We start from the raw sequence: 19582 nt of genomic DNA, 5'->3' as shown, positions 1-19582 counted from the left end.
CGAGCTGACATTTAACATCTCTTCATGTTGCTTGGATCGCAGTGAGCAGGAAGAGAAAGTGTGTGTTTGTGTGTGTGTGTATAAGGGGTAGCTCTGCATGCAAGTCTTCAGGGGAACAAACGCTGCAATCCCCGGAGCACTTTGAAGTGAAGCTGTTTAAATATTTTATACACTGGCTGCCTTCACTTGGCGGTGGGCTTCGAAGGTTTTCCACATTTAAGTCAAGATTACAGTTTTACGTCAACGTTGAATACTTAAGGAGGAAGCTGTTGCATTTTTTAAGATCCCCACATATTGATGTTACCGTTCCATTAGCAGCCCTGGCCAGCTAGGGTAGCGGCAGACTGAAGGGCTATCGGTAATCGCTTTTAAAAATTGTCCACAACAAACTCTGCTATCGTTGTGCTTACATTAGAGGATAGCTTTTAGATAGCTCTCATCTGCTACTTTATCCGATATTCCTCTCCCCTTTCCCGCTCAAAGGAGCAGCATCGATTTGAAGATCACTCGAGTCATGGCTTAAAAAAATAATTCCGACATCAAATCTAAACAAAACAGATACATTGAATAAAGGGCTGATTTGGAAAAAGCTGCAACCTTTCAATAAAAAGAAAGTGTACATAGAAAACATTGAATTTCGTTAACTATTCATTGTGGCTTAGTAATAAATGTCTGAAAACATTAAGCCATCCAAACATCAAATGTTCAACAGTTTAAATTATGTATACTAAAGTGGCTGAATGTGTGTGTGATCACTTCATTCCATTCATGTCTCTATATACAGCCACCCCTAGCCCGCAAGTCCAATTACTAGCAAGGATTCCCGCTTCCGCGGGGAAAACACCCCAAGATTTAACACTGTGACTAATGGTTTGAGTTCCTCTGCTATCCATCATTCAGGAATGTAGAGAACTTATGTGTTGTCATTTCCCCTTCTCCTCATGAATATTTATAACAACAGCCACTGTGGGTAGCGGGGCACCCATGCAAAGTCATCACATGTCTTCTGGTGCGGAGCTGACTGTGGTCGTTTCCCGGAATACACACACAATCACATGGACATACAGTACACTCATCCAGTACAGTGCACAGATATACACACAGACACATAGGTACACACTCATCCAGTACAGTGCACAGATATACACACAGACATATAGGTACACACTCATCCAGTACAGTGCACATATATATATACAGACACATAGGTACAGACTCATCTAGTACAGTGCACAGATATACACACAGACACACAGGTACACACTCATCCAGTACATTGCACAGATATACACACAGACACACAAGTACACACTCATCCAGTACAGTGCACAGATATACACACAGACACGTGGGCACACAGTCATCCAGTACAGTATATAGATATACACGCAAGTACACAAACAGAATGCACACGACACTTACACACAGTCAAACACATAGAGGTACATACATAGACAGGTAAAATCACCATAGGGCTGCTCTCTCAGAGACAGTCAATTGGTGGTGAGTTTAACCTCAGGTGAGGGGCAAGGCTGAAAATGGGAGTCCTTCATGGTAAACTCAGCCAGTGTGGGAATTGAACCTAAATTGTTGGCATCATTCTATATTGCAAACCAACCGCCTTAGCTGAACCATTCCACACACCGATACACACACACCATTTTCAATGGCAAACTCTCGTGGCCACTTCAAGATGTGATCACCACTCATCTCAAAGGGACCAATTCAATTAGTTCCACAGATTTATAGTTACCTTTTCCTTTATATGTCTCAGTCCCCCGCTCCCCAAATCCCAAGACTTGAGTAAATAGGAGAGATCTGCTTACGACGTATTAAAATTGAAAAGGAATTTAAATTTTTCAGTCAAATCATGAATGGCTATAAATGGTATATCTTATTTGGATTTCCATGGGTGAGAACATTTTTGTAGAATTGGGCCTAGGCCTGATAAAAACAGGAAGAAGAGGAACTGTTACTGTTCCGGAATATGTGCGCTCGCCAACAAGAGGAGCTAAAATATTACGGCCACTTGCAGCCACTTAACGATTAGGAAGGAAGCAGCTTCCTAATGGACCAGGGCCTGGGCAGACAGCTTTGCCACAGTTAGTGGCAATTGCACAAAAAGGTGAACCAGGTCAATCCCATTGGTACCCCAGTGACAACAGATAAACAGGTGTCAGATCCGAGGCAACTGTCTAAAAGCCTGTTCGCACATTGACCGTGTAAAGAAATACCAATTCCTTTGTTCAGACAACTAATTATTTAAACAAGGAGGGTGACAGACATGTTAATGTAATCTTAAACAAGGATTCAGGTTCCTGCTGAAGAATTGAGACTTTTATCAACATGACCTACTCAGTAGGTTTGACTCATTGACTACTTGTTCATTTGAATCCAGTTTTTTTTTCACCTGGAGATGTCGATAGAGAAAACAAATAGAAAGACCGCGAGTACATCTTGTGGCCAGGTCGAGTCCTATCCAATGCCCTGCTCAACTTCCGATCCTTCAGAGGGTTACTTAACCTGACTCTAATTTTCCACCTTTTTCCCATCCACATCTTGCAATTTCCTTCAATGTTAGTTCCCTGCTCGGATCTAATTCTTCCTTCATTTGGCATTCTACACTCGTCCTTCTATTTTCTTATGCAAAAGTTTCAGTCACCGAGCAGTACAGAAAGTGGGACATCCTCTTGTAAGATGTGACTTGAATTTTATCGAAATGCGATTAATGTTTTTTGAAATGCTTCACTGAATTAATTTAATCACAAACCTACTTATAATGAACTGTGCTTCACTGAGTACTATTATTAATAATAAAATTTCTTCCTCAGCAGCAAACTTTTCCAATAGAGGAGGTGTATTTGCAGAACATTTATGAAAATCGTACAAGTCCTTGAACTCTTGGCTGACCCCAGGTGTGAAGCTTAGACAACACTTAATGACATGGTGTTGAATTGCTCTCTACAATTCATTGCTGAAAAAGGTTTCTCTTTACAGCATCCATGAGGGTGCTCTTTCATTGTGGACTCATGTTGAGTTTGGGTGGGGTGAAGCATGGGTACAGGCCTCAAGGAGGGAGGGAGACAGAAGACCATAACACTGTTCTGTCATTAGAGAGACACTACTGGTGGGAGTTCGATCACAGGGTCACCTTGCCTCAGGCAAGGGGAGAGATCCAAAAGGTGGATCTATCAATCATGGTGACTTCAGCCAGTGGCATCACTCTGCATTACAAACCAGCAGTACAGTCAATTAACCAACAAACCTCACATAAATAGAACACAGATCTCAAGATATCTTCATTGTTTTTATTCCTACTCACTGTGGATGACTGTGTGAGTTTCTGTCAAATGTTCTTTACCAATGTTTTCAACAACTTCTAATAAGGAAGTTAAATGTTGGAGGCTATTGTTAAGAAACCCATTTTAGCTTTGGAACAAGTCTCTGTATGGTTTTAAACATGACTAATCTTGTTCTTTAATGTACTCACACCTGCTTTTTTACTAACAGAAAGAAGCACGTAGAACCATATATGATGAACTATAGTTAAATTGTACATTGAACTCTTACAGCTATAATGTGGAATCATCAAAATATATCCCACCAGAATTCCTCCACAAGCAGATTTCTATTTGAGGAAGGGTCTCGAGTGCTATGGGAAGAAGGTAGTTGATTTGCACAAGATAATTTGCTCCTTCAGAAAGACACAACCTTCTCTGCTGTAACTAACCATTTTGTAAAGTTTCCTGTTTGATCTTCTTCAGTTCAGATGACTTGAGAGAAAAAGATAGAGAGAAAAATGGCAACTTGCTGACTTGTATCTCTAAACATAACCATATGGGTAGTTTCCGAAAAAGAATTTGTGTTTCTTCTGATTTGTTCTGCTCCTACCCTGAAGACAGTGACTCATGCTAGAATATAGTTCCACAGCTGTTCGCAGTTCTCTGATATATCTCCACTGTGGAGGTTGGCAGGCTGTTTAACCGCAGGAGGAGGAATTAAAGCAGAGCCATGTCTTCATTTGTATCCAACACCCACACACATTTTCCAACAGGGATTACCAGATAGAGCTCACATGCTGAAGCCCTGGATGATTTTTTTTCCTTCTTTCAATGCCATGGATGCTGATGTCAGCTGGAGTCATTGCCTAAGATCAAATGACTCAGTGCAGATCAATGATTGAATTCAAAAATGTACACATTTCAACACCACAACACCTGCTTTATTTTATTCATTCATGGGATGTATGCATTAAAATCATTCATTGCCCATTTCTAATCACCCATTTCTAAATGCTCTTGAGAAGATGGCAATCAGTCACTTTCTCGAACAATTGCAGTCCTTATGGTGTGGCTGCATCCTCAGGGCTGTTAGGATGGACTTTCAGGATTTTGACCCAGTGGTAGTAGAGGAATGACAATAATTCCAAGTCAGATGGTCTGTGACTTGGCAAGGAACTTACCACAGTGGTGATCCCTTGCATTTTCTTGTACGTTGTACTTCTAGACAGTGGAGGTTGCAGGTTTAGAAGATGCTGTTGAAGGAATATTAATAAGTTGCTGCAGTGCATCTTGTAGATGGTACAAATCCATGGCCACTTTTTAAGTAGGCTGCTTTGTCTTTGCTGGTGGCAAGCTTCTGCATTCATCCAAGCAAGTGGAGAGTATTCCATCACACTCCTGACTTGTGCCTTGTAGAAGATGGTAAGGTTTTGGGAGTTCAGTATTTATATGGCTGGTCTAGTTGTACTTCTGCTTCACGACAACTGCAGAATGTTGATGATGGGGGAAATTCAGGAATGGTCATACCATTGAATGCCAAGGGTAGGTTAGATTCTCTCTTGTTGGAGATAATCATTCCATGGCACATGTGGTTTACTATTTATCCGAATGTTGTCCAATCTTACCATGTGCAGGAATGAATTGCCTAAGTAGTGATGAGTACAATTATCAGTGAGCATCTTTACATCCAACCTTATGGTACGGGAAGGTGAATGATGAAGCAGCGTGAAATGGTTCATTCTGGAACACTACTCTGAGAAATTTTTGCAGTAAAATGACATATTGGTCTCCACTTATTCAGTCATTTGGAACCTCTATACATAAAATAGGAACAGGAGTTGGCCCTTCAGTATGATCATGGCTGATCATCCAACTCAGTACCCTGCCCCACTTTCTCCTCTTTGATCTTGTTAGCCTAAGAACTAAATCTAACTTCTTCTGGAAAACATTTAATGTTTTGGTCTCAACTGGTAGAGAATTCCACAGGCTCACTACTCTATGGGTGAAGAAATTTCTCTTCATCTCAATCCTAAATAGGCTACCCCGTATCCTTCAATGGTGAGCCCAGGTCTGGACTCCCCAGTCACCGGGAACATTCTTCCTGCACCTAGCCCTGTCAAGTCCTGTTAAAATTTTATAGGTTTCTGTGAGATCACGCCTCATTTTTTTTAAATGTCAGTGAATACAGGCCTACCAGATTCCATGTCTCTTCAAACGTAAGTCCTGCCATTCCAGGAACCAGTCTCATAAATCTTTGTTGCACACTCTCTCCAGAGCCAGAACATCCTTTCCCAGATAAGGAGACCCAAACTGCACACAGCACTCCAGGTGTAGTCTCAACAATGTCCTGTACAATTGCAACAAGACATCCCTGCTCCTATACTTGAATCCTCTCACTATGAAGGCGAACATTTCATTTGCTTTCGAGACCGCCTCATGCACCTGCATGCTTACTTTCAGTGACTGGTGTACAAGAACACAAAGGTCTTGTTACACCTCTCCCTTTCCCAATCTTCCACCATTCAGATATGAATCTACCTTCCTGTTTTTGCTTTCGAAGTGGATAATGTAACATTTATCATCATACTTCACCTGCCTTGCACTTGCTCACTTACTCAACCTGTCAAAATCACACTGAAGAGTCTCTACACCCTCCTCACAGCTGACCCTCCCACCCAGTTTTGTGTCATCTCTAAATATGGAGGTATTTCATTTTGTTTCCTCATCTGAAACATTCATGTATATTGTGAATACTTAGGATCCAAGCACTGACAACTGTGGTACCCACTAGTCACCGCTTGCCATATGGAAAATGACCCATTTATCCCTAATCTTTGTTTTCTGTCTGCCAGTCAATTCTCTATCCACGTCACTACCCAAATCCCATGCACTTTAAGTTTACATGCTAGTCTCTTATATGAAATCTTTTTGAACGTTTTCTGGAGGTCCAATAAAACCACATCCCTTGGATCCCACCTATCAACTCTACTTGTTACATCCTCAAATTCTGGTAGTAGATTTGTCAAGCATGATTTTCCTTAAATCCATGCTGAGTCTACCTGATCCTATCACTATTTTCCAAGTGCTTTGCTATGAATCTTTAATGATAAACTCTAGCATTTTCCCCACAACCAATATCAGGCTAATAAATCTATAATCCCCTGTTTTCTATCTCCTTTTAAATAGTGGGGTTACATATAGCTACCATCCAATCCATTTGAACTGTTCCAGAGTCTATAGAATTTTGGAAGATGACCATCAATGTATCCACTCTTTCTAGAACTACTTCCTTAAGTTCATGCAATATAGATTATCAGGCCCTGAGGATTTATCAGTCTTTAATCCCATCATTTTCACCAACACCATTTCCCTACTATTACCAATTTCCTTCAAATTCATCCCTCTCATTAGACTCTGTGTTCCCCAATATTTTGGGATCTTATTTGTGTCCACCTTTGTGAAGTCAGAGCCAGGATATGTATTTAATTGGTCTGCCCCATCTCTTTTTTTCCCACCTTAACTTCCCTTGTTTCTGACTGTAAGGCTTGCCTTTTTAATGTTCTTAGTACCTAATGTTCTGTTTAAAACAAAATGCAAAACCTTATTCTCTTCTTCCATGGTATATTTTCTCTGTTGAAGGTCCAAATGGGAAAAGTCGGCTTTACGTATATTATTGTCGCCACTGCAATAACTCCACAGAGGCTGGTATCCTGTCACCAACTCATCCTTTATTTACACATGGACAAGTCCTTGACACTGATCCAGCTCCCTCAGAGCCAGCTCTCAGAGTGAACAGGATGTTTGACACTCCTGTTCTTACCTGTCAGCCAGGGCGCCCTGATTGGACCAGATTAACAGCCCCAATCAGGGAACCCATATTCTAGGAAGTCCACCTGGCTAACCTCGGTACTATCACTACATTCCTCCTCCTCAGAGTCTGAGGACATAGGCCGATTCTTTATTTGTAGCTCCTCCTGCGATGTTTTAGCACCGGATCAGGTTCCTCCAACTCTGCTGCATGTCACACACAGTCGCTTGCTTCTTGCGCTTGGAGTTTCATGGAAGAAATTCATTCTCTTCTACAGGTGACAAAGGTGTCAGGCAGTGACATCCGCTGTGTCAGTCTCAGATTCCGCTTCAATGCTGAATGGAGGAGAACCCACAGGTTATGGCACATTCAGAAACACTGTTGAGGAGCCAGGCATGTTTAGCTCTCACACCGTTTGTGAGTTTGCTGGTTCAGGATCATTGCATCTACCTGAACTTTATATGTCACTGATCTGACCTCACGTCAACCATGCCTCTTACCCATTCAGGGCCATTCCTGTGATTCCTACACCAAACTTTGTCCCCTGAAGTAAACTGTCTCTCTTGCTTAGCAGAAACTTGTGTAGGGCATTGGCATTCCTGATGCTGTTTCTCTCTCTCACTGACACACACACACACACACACACACACACACACACACAAACACACACACACACACACACTGATCCAGAAAGATCAGATTTAACTAGGTGCAGAGTCTTCTCCCCATTAGCAACTCTGCTGGAGCTATCCCTGTAGTTGCATAAAGGTCATCCTATAATCAAATAGGAACCAGGACAGTTTGGTACCTAGTGAAGCTGCAGGCTGTTTCTTTAAGCCCGCCTTCAAATTTTGGACTGCTCTTTCTGTCAGACTATTAATGGATGGTATGGTGCTGTCCTTATATGTCAAATAGCATTTGGCTTTAGGAAATGCTCAAATTCCCTGCTGGTAAACAAAGGCCGGTTATCTGTGATCAACACTTTTGGGAGTCCATGTATTGTAAAAGATGGGTGCAGCTTTTCTATCATCATTTCCGTGTTTGATGAATGAAGTCATTGCATGCCCAGCCACTTTGAGTGGGCATCCACAATGGCTAAGAACTTTGAGCTCATGAAAGGACCTGCATAGTCGATATGTAACAGAGTCCAGGGTTTACAAGCCATTCACACAAATGTAGGGGAGCTGCTGGCAGTAATTTTTATCCTTGTTGGCACTGTGGGCACTGCCTCACCAATGTGGCTATGTCTGTATCAAATCTGGCCACCAGATGTAACTTCTTGCTAACATCTTCATTTTGGAAACCCCGAGATGACCCTGGTGGAGTTCATCCAGTATCTGGCAGTGACCTTTGCTCAGGACAATCATTTCTGCACCCCATAATAATATGCCGTTCTCCACTGTGATCTGGTCTCTCCAGGTCAAAAAAGGTTTCAATTCTGGTTGTGACAGCCTTTGGTTTCCCCCATCACCACCAGCTGTTTCAGTTTTGCCAGGACTTTATGTGTCCAAAGTCTGATATTGTCAGCTGTGACTGGAAACGTGTCCAGAAACTTTAAAACCATTGTGGACTCTTTCAGTGGCGGTACCACTGGTGGTGTATCTGCCAGTGGGAAGTGACTCAATGCATCCACATTTGCTCCTTGGGCTCCTGGACGATGTTCCAACTAGTAATTATAAGCATTTAGTATCAGAGCCCATCACTGAATTCATCCTGAAGCTATGGGGAGCACTGCTTTGTCCTCTAAAAGTAAAGCTACTAGAGTTTGTGGTCTGTTATTATTACAGACTTACACCTGTAGAGGTATTGGTGGACCTTCCTGACTCCAAATATGACCTTCAAACCCTCCTTCTTTATCTGGGCGTAATAACACTCTACATTAACCAAAGACCTGGATGCATATGCTATTTGGCGTTCCTCTCCCTTGGGGCACTTATGAGCTACTACTACCCCGATGCCAACGACATCACATGTCAATACCAGATCCCACTTGGGATCATAGTGTACCAAGACCTTAGAGGATGATAATTGTTTTTTCACTTCCCTGAAAGCTATGGCTTGGCTATGCAACTATTTCCAAGGCTGTCCCTTTTTTAAGAGTTGATGCAAAGGTGCCAGGATGGAGGCCAGGTTATGTATGGACTTTCCCTAATTCATCAGCCCAAGAAAAGACCTAAGTTCTGGTACAGACGTGGGAGCCAGGGCACCTTTGATCGCCCTCACTTTATCTTCCAACTGGTGTAACCTGATCTTGTTGATTCTGTAGCCCCGATAAGTCACTTGGGGTGATTGGAACACACATTTTTCCCTTCTAAGGCATACGCCCGCCTGACAGAAACATCTAAGGACTATGTCCAAGTTCTGTAAGTGCTCCTTATTGGTCTTCCCTGTTATTCGCACATCGTCTAGATAAATGATGACCTGCAATAGACCATGTAAATTGTTCTTCATTGTCTGCTGAAAAATTGCACAGGCTGATGACAGCCCAAATGGCAGTCTTGTACATTGGTACAAACCCTTATCGGTATTAATTGTAGTATACTTCTGGGAATCCTCATCTAACTGCAATTGCAGCTATATATGGCCAGCTTCTCGAAGCTCAGCTCCCCGTCAGCTTTGCATATAAATCCTGTATGCGAGGGATTGGGTATTAATCCAGCTGCAAAAAGTAGTTTACCATTTGTTCAAAATCCCCACAACGGTGAACCGACTCATGGGGCTTCACAATTGGTAGGACTGGTGCTGCCATTCCTCAAATTGGACTGGTTTGATGATTCCTTCACTTTCCTGCATTCTGATTTCTGCTTCAACCTTGCCCATAAGGCAAATCATGGAGAATCATGGAATTGCTCTCTGATCAACAGGCAAGGTGGCCTTGCCTCCTTTGATAGCTCCAAGATCTTCCTGAAAAATCTTCAGGTATTAAAGTAGGGCTTGACTCAGGCAGTCATTTTCTAATCAAAAAATGTTGAGCCAATCTAGATGAACCTTTCTTAAGTAATTTCACCTCATCAAACTTGGACCTGAGCCTTTTACTGCAATCAGTGATAACAGAACCAGGTGCTTCTCATAGGATACCACAACCAATGTTGCATTCTTAATCTGTGAAAGTTCTCTGGTATAAGTTCTTAGTCTAGCCAAGGTCTTGCACAAACATAAGGCTTGGAGTCCATAGCAAATTTTGTTGAAGACAGGTTCTGAGATCACTGTAACAGCTACGCCGGTATCAACCTCCATTGGAACTATTTAACCTGATGTTTATTTTGTTTGGTTCTGAGTTAGATGTTGCTAAGCAATTTAACTGCTTCAAACTTAGTAAGTGGACTTTACAGAATGTGCACATTGTATTGGCCTATAAGAGCTCTTACTCAATTTCGGTCTAGTAAGACTGTTTCGCTGTCTCGAGTCTGCATATTAGGCAACCATGATAGCTTGATGACCCTGATCCTGAATAAAATTTTAACCATTTGGCTGAGGCTTGGCTATGTTGTGGGGTTTTGCTGTGGGCTGACCTACAGTCACTTTGTTCAGGATACGTCCTGAGTGAGGCTATGCAATTGCCTTCACTCAAGTAGTGTTCCCCAAGGTCAGCTGGACTGGTGAATGTGTCCACTTCCATTGAAATGCCCTGCAACTCATGTGCTCCACTTGCTGCATTTGCCAATGATAAAGTCAGTTGCAGTGCCTGTTTAAGTCCAGTTGGGCTTCAGCTAGTAGGCGCTTCTGCATGGTTACATCATTAATCCCACATACCAAACAGTCTCTCAGCATCTCATTAAAGGTTAAACCAATGTCACATGCCTCTGCCAGTCATCTTAAGCTTGTCAAAAATCCAAGATTCCCTTGGTTCTCGAATTGTTGTGTAAAACCAATAGCATCTCAGAATTAGAGGAGGATTGGAGTCATAATATTCCTTAACTAAATCTGTCAACTCTTGAAAGGTTTTAATATCTGGTGCCTCAAGGAAAGTTAGGTTCCTAGTAACTGAAAAAAACTGCACATCCACAAGTTGTCAGGGAAATTACTCATTGCTTTTCATCTGCCCCAATATCATTTGTCTGGAAAAAACAAATTCTTTCCATATACAGAGCCCAAAGCAGGATTGAACGAGTCAGCCTTCTCTAACAACCACGGTGCCAGAAAAGCTTACCCCAACTCAAAAATGACTGTTGCAAGCGAATTTCTTCAGGAGTGTGCTTTTCTCTCATCGCCACCAAAATAACTCCACAGAGGCCAGTATCCTATCACTAAATCACCCTTTATAAACATGCGGACAGTCCTTGACAGTGATCCAGCTTCCTCAGAGCCAGCTCTCAGAGTGAGCAGGACGTCTGACACTGCTGATCTAATCTGTCAGCCAGGGCTCTCTGATTGGACCAGATTGACAGCCCCAATCAGGGATCTCATATTCTATGAGGTTCACCTGGCTGACCTTGTTACAATCACTGAGGCAACCTCTAACTGTGACTATTTGTAAAGCTATGGGAAACCAAACTAATTAAAACAATCAATGTTTTATTTAAGAAAAGCTTGTTGATGTCAAAAATAAGGGAATCAAAGCAGCAACACTGAACTACATATGGATTAAACTGCAGCATATTGTTTACTGTGAATGGGTCCGCTCAAAAGCATGGTAATAAGGTGAATGGTTTGTTCCTATGGGGTAACTGATAATATTGTATTCAAGGGACTACTGACTTCAACCAAATTACTCCACAATTCTTAAAGGGTCAGGCCACACATTAATGCAATACCTGATCTTGGGATAAATCATGCAGCATGAGAAAGAAAATTAGTTGGGAAGCAGAAAGTTGAAATAAGAAAGATACATTTGAATGGATGGGAGGTGACAAATAGAATCCTGAGTGTTGATGCCCCGTCATGTGGTTGATTCTGGAATCAAGGAGGGATATTTAAGTTTGAAAAATAATACTGAACTATGAATAATATTGAGTTTAAAGAAGAAAACAGAACATTGCAGATAGGTTTGATGAAATGATTGGGAATGAGTGGGTGGACTGCTGCCAGATGTAGTTTCCTCTAACAAGATGTGAGACAACATACTTTCAGTGTATATGTGATATGTGGGAATATAAACATATGAGAAGCACTGAGGGATTATAAATGAATATAGAGGGTGCCTTATTCATGAAGGGCAGCTTGCACATATAAAAAAATCAAAAAGACTAGCAGTACACAGAGTCTCTTCACAAGGGATATAAAGGCTGACTTTCTGAATGCACACTTCCAGTAAGTGCTTTTTCCCACCAAGATTATACATTGAGGACTTAAATATGTGCTTCCCATGAATTTCCATCCGTTACATTTACTGGAGAATCATAGAACTGTCCAACAGAGAAGAGGAAAATGAACCAATTATGTTTGTTACGTGCTTTGAAAGGGGTGTCTGATTGGTCCCACTCCCCTATTATTTTGCTAAAACCTTCAAATTCATCCTATTGAGTATAAAAACAGCAAAGTATAGTTCCTATTTAACCACCACTTAAGAGTATCACGGTCAGCTTTGAGTGTCTTAACTGAGGAAGGATAAACTAGCCTTGGCATGAGCTGTGGTCAATTAGTGAAATGATACCTTAGCTGAAAGAAATGAATTATCCTGAGAGATTGGGTAAATTTTGTTTATATTTTCTGAACATGGGAAGGTTGGGGACTGATCTGACCATGGTGTTTAAAATAGTACAGGAAATCAATAGAATAGACAGAAAACAAACACTTCCCTTTAGCATAGGAATCTGAGAACTGGAGACCACAACCCAAATGTGGATACAAGCCAGATGATGATACAAGACTTAAATCATCAAATCTAGAAAACCTTTTGTCAGATAAAGAGTTGTACAACTGTGTAATGCCGGTGCAAAAAGCACTTAAAATAGAATTTGGTGAGGTATGTAGAAGTGAAGTTGTTATTTGTTCCGTGAAATTCTCAAGGACAATTTGTTGATTTCCCATGACATTGCATATTGGCAGTCAGGGTCAATTTGAACTTTTCATATCAAGAAGGATTAGAGGATGAAGGGAAAATGGATACAATTTAAAGGAAAGAGGAGGGGAGGAGAGGGGAATTAAGAGGTAGAGGCTGAGGTGGTGAAAGGAAGTTTGACAGAGGGATGACACAGTAGAAGAGAGGGAAGGGCAAAGTACAAGTTGCAAAAGGCTAAAAGAGGAGAGAGAAAAGGGCAGGAGAAAAGAGGACAAGGAGAAGGGATATGAAAACACAGAAGAAAACGTTGCTAAGGATAGGAAATTCATAGGAAGTTCAAATCAATTAGAGGGATTTAACTGCCTTTGAGGTAGAGAAATACAATGGTGAGGAACAAATGGGTACTATGAAAGGGAAACCCAGTTCACTGAGAAGGTCTGAGGCCCAATATCTCAGCTGAAAAATGAACAAGCTTTATATAAGATGCTGATTGTTGTGATTCATGTATACTGGGCTGGGGTCCAGTGCCTAACATTAGGTTCCACCCTATTGTTGTCATTTGGTCACTTTAAGTTATGTTTTCAGTGTTTGACCATTAGAGTCTTAAGACCATTCAGAATTATTAACATGAAATAGAGAGAAAAATGTGGAGATTAGAATGAAAATGCTAACCAACAACTCAGTTCCATTACACCCACTTTCTGCCTGACAGTAGGCTCTGAGGTCGTTGTAGGCTGATGTCTCATCCTGAACCATTTTCCTGTTAAGTCAGCAGTGGTTTACCATTGCCTTCCAGTTTTCAGGCATAGGATGAGAAGACCGGTCCCAAATCTACCTAATTTGGAACAAGAATTGAGCACGTGCTGTAGGCACTAATCTGAATCTCGTACAAGCCAATCGAGCTAACCCAGCCCCCAAACTGTAAACTATGGCTGATAAAGTAACAAGACAGATTCAAAGATTGAATGATCAACTTCTGATTCAATGGTGCTTGCTCTTTACAAGGTTACACTGCAGAGTTTCTGGCTGGGAACAGCCTAGCAGCAGAATGCAACAGTTTGCATTGGAGAAACTTAAATGAGTTGGTGACTTTGATTCAGCTACAATTGACTAACCTGCTGGTATTCAAAGATATGACTGAAATGGTAGGTAAAATCAATACATTGGATTTGTAAAATGATTTGAACACGATTCTATGTTGCCAATTGATCTTAGAAGTTTTGGCATTGTATCAACAAATTAAATTGATGTAGGCTTTTAAGCAATGCCTCCAAGTTTATGGATGAACACATCAAAACATAAGGCATAACAGATAAAAATAATCATTAAACCAGATGCAAAATTATTGAAACAATTTAGTGAACTTGGCAATAGGTGACAGATAACATTCATTTGTTAGTCTTACGTCAGTGGTGGGCAAATTATTGGAAAGGGCTCTGAGAGACAGGATTTATGATCACTTGGAAAGGCACAGTTTGATTCATGATAGTCAGCATGGATTTGTGAGGGGTAGATCATGCCTCACAAACCTTTTTGAATTCTTTGAAGAGGTGACCAAACACATGGATGAAGGTGGAGCAGTGGATGTGGTATACATGGACTTAAGTAAGGCATTTGATAAGGTTCCCCATGGTAGGCGCATGCAGAAGGTAAGGAGGCATGGGATAGGGGGAAATGAGGCAGATTGGATTCAGAATTGCCTGACCCTTAGAAGGCAAAGGGTGGTAGTGGATGGAAAATTTTCAACATGGTGCTCAGTTACGAGTGGTGTACCACAAGGATCTGTTCTGGGTCCTCTTCTATTTGTGATTTTTGTGAATGATTTGGATGAAGGAGTGGAAGGGTGGATTAGCAAGTTCATGGACGATACGAAGGTGGGTCACGTTGTGGACAGTGCGGAGGGCTGTTCTAGGTTACAAAGGGACATTGATAGAATGCAGAGCTGGGCTGAGAAGTGGCAGATGGAGTTTAACCATGAAAAGTGTGAGGTGATTCATTTTGGAAGGACAAACTTGAAAGCAGAATACAGGGTTAACGGAAAGATTCTTGGTAGTGTGGAGAAGCAGAGGGATCTTGGGGTTCATGTTCACAGTTCCCTGAGAGCTGCCACCCAGGTGGATAGAGTTGTTAAGAAGGCGAATGGTGTGTTAGCTTTCATTAATAGAGGGATTGAGTTTGAGAGCCATGAAGTTACGCTCCAGCTATACAAAAGCCTGGTTCGGCCACATCTGGAGTATTGTGTCCAGTTCTGCTCACCTCATTACAGGTAAGATGTGGAAGCGTTAGAAAAGGTGCAGAGGAGAGTTACCAGGATGTTGCCTGGAATGGAGGGAAGGTCTTATGAGGAAAGGTTGAGAGAGCTAGGGCTTTTCTCTTTAGAACGACGAAGGATGAGAGGTGACTTGATAGAGGTGTACAAAATGATCAGAGGTATAGATAGAGTAGACAGCCAGAGACTTCTTCCTAGGGTGGAGGTAGCTTTTACGAGGGGGCACAGTTTTAAAGTGAAAGGAGGTAGATATCGGGAGACGTCAGAGGTAGGTTCTTTATTCAGAGAGTGGTAGGGGTGTGGAATGCATTGCCGGAGAGGGTAGTGGAGTCGGCCTCATTAGGGGCATTTAAGCGGCTATTAGATGGGCATATGGATGACAGTATAAGGTAGCGGTGGAGGTTAGATAGACCTTAGGTTTCGGGTAAAAGTTCAGCACAACATCGTGGGCCGAAGGGCCTGTATTGTGCTGTACTGTTCTATGTTCTATGTTCATTGAGGTGAAATGTTAAATAATTTATATAATGTATGAATGCTTTAAATGGCATTTGCTGATTGTGAAAGAGGTTGAGAGATATTCAAGCAAATTGTTTCCATGGCAAATAGCTTAAGTATTTGGAAACACAAATTTAAAAAGTATGACAGAGATTTTGGTGGATTTTTGACACACAACATATAAAATGGAATAGTTTAACATGTGCAAGAATCAAATCTAGAGAGAAGTTGAGGAGTATAATCAATAGGTAAAAATATAGGGCCTTATGGTGTTCCTTAAGTCTTCCATTTGGATATTATAAGTAACTGTCTCCCAATATGACACTACGATGAGTCAATTCAATGATGCTCTGAATGGAGAAACAGAAGGTAGTGGGTGCCACATTCAACACAGGGGGTCACATCATAGGGTATTGGTAATATTGTGAAGGGGAAATATAGAGCCATGTCCAGCCAACTGCCCATTGAGAGACAGGAGAAGTCAAAGGGCGAGCCAGTCAGCACTGCCCTCACATTCCTTTGAATAGTTGGCACAGGTAAACCATTGGAAGAAACTAGTGAGCAGCTTGTCTGCCCCCATTGATCAGCGAATGGTCCAACAACACCTCGAGAGATCAGAAGTAAATAAAATAGGTTTAAAAAAAAGAAGGGAAACAAAATACCTTAATGTTGACAAGTCTTTAGTCTCAGTGGAGAATCTACCAATAAATCTGAGATTTGGATGTAGTAGAGTATTTTCTATTATGATCTCTGGTTTAAAAAAATGCCTTCTCAGAATTACATTAACAAAACATATGCAAAGGTGTTAGACATTCAAACCTAATTCTAAATTAGAATTTAGACTTGGCAATATTAATGAAGGAAGGCTTTGTGGTTTTATATGCCATTTCTCTGTCTGCTACTTTAATAATGAAAAACGTATTTATTTTACATTGGTTAATACCTCAGCTGAAGTGGGACACAAAAACATGTGATGTGCTTTTCCATTAATACCGAACACAGTAATTCATCACCTGTAATCCGAATTGAATCTTTGAGTGCAATCTGTTTTGTACCAGAATGAAAGTTCCGTAATAGCCAAACATCAATACTGCAAAAACAAAACAATACTGGGAAACAAGGAAAATGATTAAATAAATCACAGCCGGTTTGAATCAGAACTTTGACCTGGTATTCAGAGGCACCTGTCCTTTTTGGGTGAATTTTACTAATCTCCATCCAGACTGACAGATGGAGCACAGAGTAGAAGCAGAGTAATCCATGCCATTGTGAGCGAAGGAATGCAAAAAAATTGGCAAAGGCCATCCTTTGGAGTGCACCTCCTGTCGTCAAATAGTAGAATAGCTTCAACAGCATCTGTGAAGTAGAATGTAGCTCAGGGTGGAGCAGACCTCCCTCTGGACTGAAGGTGGAAATTTTTTTTGGAGGAGAAGCATACACTTTTAAATCCTGCTTAAAATATCTCCTTCGTTCTTTTAGTCTACTGTCTACAAGTGACATCATCTATTTTGGCTAGATTGCTGCCTGCAGACTCTAAGTTTGGTTTTCAATATCATTAGCCAGCTTTGTTCCTAACTCTTAGGGGTGATATTCCTTTCTAAGTTCTATGTATTTTATTGTGACATTACTTCTTATTTTAAAAGCAAGAATAGGGCAAATTATCAGATACAACAGCATAGTGATTATCTGGGAAGCTATAGTGAAGTATCAGGAGGGCAAGGGAATAAAGACTCAAGCTGCCTCAGTGAGATGAAGAAGGAATGGAAGGAAGTTTCAGTGGAGTATAAATGTTGGCATGTAGTGGTTGGGCCAAATGACCAGTTTTTCTAGGGAAACTCAGTTTCTCCAGCACTCTGTTTTTATTTCAGATCTTCAGCATCTGCAGTATTTTGTTTTATTATGTTGGCCTGTTTTTGTATGCTGAATAGTCTATGTAATTCCATGTTACTGCACCAGTAATCCAGAGGCATGAGTTAGTTAAATAAATTGTGAATGAAAAGCCAGTTTCAGTAATGCAAACCATGAAAATAGTTCCGAGGCAGGGTCACTGGACCCGAAACGTTAACTCTGTTTTTTCCTTCACAGATGCTGCCAGACCTTCTGAGCTTTTCCAGCAACTTTGATTTTGTTCCTGATTTACAGCATCCACAGTTCTTCCGGATTTTATGAAAATAGTGCATTGTTCTTAAATTGCATCTGGTTCACAAATGCCTTTAGGGGTAAGAATTCTGTTATCTTCACCTGGCCTGTGGAATATTTTGATTATGTGGTTGATTCTCGACTGTGAAATTGCTTAGATGGCCACACACTTTCACCTTCTCAAGAACAGTTATGGATGGATATACCTGCACCATGTAAATTAATGAGTAAATTTTTTTAATGAATTAAAACCGTAACATTGAACATCACAGAAAAACAGAGGAAGTTCTGCCTTGGAAGTCTACCTTCCCATGAACAAATTCCTATCCATTAAAAAAATTCTGGTTGGATAATGTTGACCGCTCTTCCTGAATTCCTCAAATGTGACATTTGCCTGAGCATCTCTAACTTGTAACGTCCAACCCATTTGTCTGTTTCAGAGCCACATCTTACCATTAGCTAGTGCTTTCACATAAAGAGGGCAGTTCACAGCAGGAACAGTGAGCAGAAATTAGGACAGAGGTCAGGGGAGATTATCGAAGAAAAAACAAAGGCGTTGCAGATTCTGCCACCCATCAGAAAAGAAATATGAAGTATAACCAATGGCTTTATGCATGTGAAATCACTAACTTGATTGAGTTTTTTGATGAAGTAACAAAGAGGATTGATGAGGGCAGAGTGGTGGACATGATCTATATAGACTTCAGTAAGGCATTTGACAAGGTTCCTCACGGTAGACTGGTTAGCAAGGCTAGATCACATGAGGTATCTGAGGACCGTTTAGTAAGTTTTCAGATGATACAAAAGTGACACCACAAAGTTGTAGTGGACAGTGAAGAAGGTTACCTCAGAGTACAATGGGATCTTGATCAGAAGAGCCAACAGGCTGAGGAGTGGCAGATGGTATTTAATTTAGATAAATGTGACATGCTGCATTTTGGAAAGGCAAATCAGGGCAGGACTAATACATTTAATGGTAAGGTCTTGGTGAGTGTTGCTGAACAGAGACCTTGGAGTACAGGTTCATAGTTCTTTGAAAGTGGAGTCACAGGTAGATAGGATAGTGAAGGAAGTATTTGGACAGTGCATTGAGTACAGGAGTTGGGAGGTCATGTTGCAGCTGTACAGGACATTGGTTAGGCCACTTTTGGTTAACTGTGTTCAATTCTGGTCTTCCTGCTATAGGAAGGATGTTATGAAACTTGAAAGGGTTCAAAAAAGATTAACAAGGATGTTGCCAGGGTTGGAGGTTTTCAACTATAGGGAGAGGCTGAATAGGCTGGGTCTATTTTCCCTGGAGCATTGAAGGCTGACGGGTGACCTTACAGAGGTTTGTAAAATCATGAGGGGCATGGATCGGGGCATGCCTGGGGTGGAGAAGTCAAAAACTAGACAGCATAGGTTTAAAGTGAGAGGGGAAAGATTTAAAAGGGACCTAAGGGGAAATATTTTTATGCAGAGGGTGGTGCGTGTATGGAATGAGCTGCCAGAGGAAGTGATGGAGGTTGGTATAATTATAACATTTAAAAGGCATCTGGATGGGTATAGGGATAGGAAAGGTTTAGAAGGATATGGGCAAAATGCTGGCAAATGGGACTAGATTTATCGAGGGTATCTAGTCAGCATGGACAAGTTGGACCAAAGGGTCT

The sequence above is a fragment of the Rhincodon typus genome, chromosome 23 (genome assembly GCF_021869965.1).
Source record: "Rhincodon typus isolate 14 chromosome 23, sRhiTyp1.1, whole genome shotgun sequence".
Lineage (NCBI taxonomy): Eukaryota > Metazoa > Chordata > Chondrichthyes > Orectolobiformes > Rhincodontidae > Rhincodon > Rhincodon typus.
Note: the sequence above shows the minus strand (reverse complement) of the source record.